The sequence below is a fragment of the Marmota monax genome, unplaced genomic scaffold, assembly GCF_021218885.2.
Source record: "Marmota monax isolate L192 unplaced genomic scaffold, Marmota_monax_Labrador192_F-V1.1 WCK01_AAM20220418_F8-fsc00059, whole genome shotgun sequence".
Taxonomy (NCBI): domain Eukaryota; kingdom Metazoa; phylum Chordata; class Mammalia; order Rodentia; family Sciuridae; genus Marmota; species Marmota monax.
Window position 1 is genome coordinate 6,438,153 of NW_026693595.1, and position 4,944 is coordinate 6,443,096.

A 4,944-nucleotide genomic window follows, 5' to 3' on the forward strand; every position below is an offset into this window, starting at 1 on the left:
TGTCCAGGTCTCTGTCTTCCCCATCATCACCTGGACCACAGCACACTCTCTGAAAGGCAGCTATGCTAAGCTCTATACCACCAACACCTCTATGAAACAGTTTCTGAATTAGTCTCCCACTTTCTTGTCCTTCTGGTTTATTCACTGAAAAAAATAAAGTGAACTATCTGCCATCGGTCCTCATCCAGGGCTTCAGGGTTCACCAACCTGACTTCCAACGCCCATTCCACATTTTTTTTTTTTTTGCTAGAAAGTTTTCTCTGGTCACGTAGCTGCTTTGCCTACTCATCACCCCACAGATACTTCCTCTTCCTCCAACAGACCCCAAGCAATGGCTGGCATGATAAGGTGAATAAATACCCCAGTTCTTGGATACCTCAAGTGGGATAATCTGGGGGCATAGTCTAGAATGGCCCCCTGCGATCCCCAGAGGACATAAGTTCCAGTTGTCCACAGTGAAATTTGAATTATCCTTTATTAGACTTCTTCCCTTACTTGCCTCAATCCTTCACTTCTCTGTTGATGCTTTTTTATACTACCTCCCAAATCAACTTGGTCTTCTTCTGAGGGAAACCAGACTAAAGCAATGTCTCATCTCTACCTATAGTCCTTACCATGGCACACCATGGCCTTTAGGGTAAATTTCAAAATCCTTGACATTTCCTACGAAGTCCTGCAGGATGCTCTTACCTACCTCTGTGGTTTTCACTGCCCATCATGCTGCTCCTCCCCCCATCACTGGTGCCTGCCTCCTTTTAGTTCCTGGAACGTGCTAAGCCCTTTTCCACCTCAGGGCCTTTGCATGCTCTATTTCTTGACTTGGAACACCCTCACCCAGCTCCTCCACGCCCCTCTTCCTTCCTTCCTTCTGATCAAATACCCTTTCTCAGCCAGGCCTTTCTTTATCAACCCATTCAAACTAGGTTTTCCTGCTATTCTCTCTATAAAACACCTTCATTTCCCAATGGCACTTACCACCATTGTACAACCCCCGTTTGTATGTTTGCTTGTCTAAAATCTGTCTCCCCACCAGACTGGAAGCTCGGCTTTCTTAACCAGGATGTAGCAGAGGCCCTAGCATGTTGGAATTCATCAATTCTTTTTTTCTAGTTTGCTTTTTTAAAGATTGAACAAAGATATGTTCCTTGCCCTTGAGGAGCCCAGTGTAGAGGAAGAAACTTGTGTACAAATGGATAATTTCCATGAGGTGTCAGAGGTCAGATAGCCACAGGCAGAAGGCACTAGTGGAGCACAGGGGAGGGGAACCAAGCCCACAGTGGTGGATAATAGAAATGACACCCATTTTGCTAGCTCAATAGCCTCCAAGTTCCATGATGTATAAAAAGTAAACAAATCCTTTTCTCATTTCTATATTATTGTCAGTGCCAGGCGTAATGTATACCCCAGGTTATTGCTTGAAGGAATAAATGAGTGACAAACTCCAAATCTAGGTTTAAAATATTTTTGCTGGGCATGATGGTACATGCTGTAATTCCAGCAACTTGGGAGGCTGAGGCAGGAGGATCACAAGTTCAAAGCCAGCCTCTGCAATTTAGTGAGACACTAAGCAACTTAGCAAGACCTGTCTCATAATGAAAAAAAATAAAAAGGGCTGGGGATGTGGCTCAGTGGTAAAGTGCCCCTAAGTTCAATCCTGAACACCATAAATAAATAAGGTTTAAAATTCAAAATAATTAAAATTCCACAAGTCATCAAGTCAAAAGGCAAACATACATGAAATCAGTATATCTTCTTCTTTTTTTTTTTTTTTGTACTAGGTATTAAACACAAAGGTACTTTACCACAGAGCAATATCCCTTTCCCTTTTTATTTTGAGACAGGGTCTTGCTGCATTACTTAGGACCTCACTGAATTGCTGAGGCTGGCCTCCAACTTAAGATCCTCCTGCCTCAGCTTCCCCAAACTGCTGGAATTACAGGCATGCACCACTGTGTTCAGCTTAGTATATCCTCTTAATTGAAAAACAAAAATGTAATCTTCAAATGTCAGAGGCTGGAAAGAATTATGGGCCATCTCAAGGCAGGGGCGTTACTATTCTGAGAACTCTTGGTGAAATCCCACCAGTTCAAGACTGCTGACCCCCACCTATTGGTTCAGACAGCCCTAGGTTCAAATGCAGCAGCCTGGAAGGAGAGGAGGTGTAGGGCATAACCTGCTAAGCCCCAATCAAGTTGTCTTTGCCATCTTCTTTCTGTTTTCCTCAGGAAGTTCTTCACTCTGAATCCCACTGGTGTTCATACCCATTTAAATAAAATGGGTGGGCTCCATTTGGTTGTTAGATCCAGTCTCCATCAGAGCTGGGCCATCCCACCATGCCCTCCGCTTTTTACTTATGTCCGTGTCTTGTCTGTATTTCTTAAACTTCTCATATCTTTAATATTTCTAATCCGACTCACTGCCCTAGTTCCAGGAAACTGAGTAAACGTCACGTGGGTGGTAATAATCAAAAAATATAAAAGTGAAGAATTTTTAACAAGATAGAAAACGCTGATAATATATTAATGGGGAAAGCAGGATCTGACATTAATTTATAGTACAGTACTGTAGTGTAAACACAAAGCACCAGTACATTAAAAAGGGCCTCGAAATAAGCAAAGGGGTTCAGATGCTTTCCTTTTTTTACCTAATTTTACTCTTTGTAGATCCCAAGTCATCTATAATAAAGCGTAATACCTTTCTAATTAAAACAACACCAATTAACTTCTTTTTTCAAAAGAGAAATAGGTTATAAATCTGGCTAGGAATTCTAGAAATCAAAGCAAAAGACAACTAGTATAAAACATCAGTACTTATTTTGAAATAATGACCAACTAAGAAAAAAAGAAATTGTGTCTGTGTATGTGAGTGTGTGTGTGTGTGTGTGTAAATAAATATCATTAGTTCTCTCCCCTGAAAAAGGTTCTTGTGTTTTTTGTTTTGTTTCCACTGTTAGGAATTGAACGCAGGGCCCCACAAACACTGAGCCACATTCTCCACCCAGCACATGCTGTTTTTAAAGTTGGTTTACATGTTGATTCGGTTCACTTCAACATGATCCATCATATCATTAAAAAACAAAGGCTTTTATTCTGATATATGAACCACAAAGGCTCCCAGGCCTTGATTTTTTAAGAATGAAAAGAACTAAATCATAAAAAGATGGTCATGGTAGACAGCCTCCAAGGTGGCCCCAAATGGTTCCCACCTTTTGTTATTCACATCCTTGTATAATTCCCTCTCTTTGAATATAGACTGAGTTAAAGTTTGCCCAAGAGTTAGGGGTTCTCAAGATTTGGGGCTTCTAGAACTAACAGCAGGAAAGTCTTGGAAAAACAGGAATGAGTTGTTCACTCTAGCTGGATTTAGTGACTTCCTTTCAAACAATGCGATCCAGCAGAAGAGATGAATCATCATTTCCAATGTTCTCATGAAAGGACTGGTGCTTCTGTGTGACATATTTTCTCTTGCCCTGGGTAAGGACAGGCATCACGACACAAGGCAGCTCTGTGGAGAGGCCCATGTGAGTGAACACAGAAGCAGATATGAGACTTGCCAATGGTCACAGCAATGATTTTGGGAGTGGATGCTTCCCATTTGAGTCCTCAGATGGCCACAACCCCATACAACATATCTCCGACTATGCTGCTAAGCCACACCCAGATTCCCAAGCTCAGAGACTGTAAGAAATGTTTGTGGTTTTCATTTACTGAATTTTGGGGTTATTTGTTATACAGCATGGATAACTAATACAGTAGTGATAGATCAGAAATACAGCCTAAGAAATGAACTACTTTTGAGCCTATGATAAGGTTTCTTTAAAAGGAGAAAATATTAAAAGCTACAAGAGAAAGGAGGCAGATTACATTCAGGGGTAAACCAATAAGGTTAACAACGGATTTTTCATCACAGACGCTGAAATCGAGAAGATCCTGGAACAATGTATTTCAAACACTGAAAGACAATGGATGCCAACCAAGAATTCTGTATCCAGCAAAATTAAGCTTCAGGTACAACAATGAAATAAAAATCTTTCATGATAAACAAAAGCTAAAAGAATTTGCAGCCAGAAAACCAGCATTGCAAAGCATCTTGAGCAAAACACTACACGAGGAAGAAATGAAAAACAATAATCAAAACCATCAGTGGGAAGTGCCTCTATAAAAACAGAGGGCGGGGGGAAAGCTAACCATGGAGAAACAAACTAAATTAAATTTAAAAAAAAGAAGATAAATAATCAAACATGGCTGGAAGTACAAACCATATATCAATAGTAACTCTAAACGTTAATGGCTTAACCTCTCCAATAAAGCGACATAGGCTGGTAACATGGATTAAAAAAACAAATCCAACGATATGCTGCCTCCAGGAGACACATCTGATTGGAAAAGACATACACAGGCTGAAGGTGAAAGGTTGGGAAAAAATATACCACGCACACGGTCCTTGTAAGCAAGCAGGGGTGGCCATCCTCATATCGAATAAAATCGACTTCAAGACTAAGTTAATCAAAAGGGATAAGGAAGGACATTATATACTGTTAAAAGGAACCATTCACCAACAAGACATAACAATTATCAATATTTATGCACCAAATAATGGTGCTGCGACGTTCATAAAACAAATTCTCCTCAAGTTCAAGAATCAAATAGACCACAACACAATAATTATGGGTGACTTCAACACACCTCTCTCACCATTTGACAGATCCTCCAAACAAAAGTTGAATAAAGAAACTATAGACCTCAATATCACAATCAACAACCTAGACTTAACTGACATATATAGAATATATCAACCATCATCAAGTGGATATACTTTTTTCTCAGCAGCACATGGATCCTTCTCAAAAATAGACCATATATTATGCCATAGGGCAACCCTCAGTAAATATACAGGGGTGGAGATAATCCCATGCATTTTATCTGATCATAATGGAATGAAACT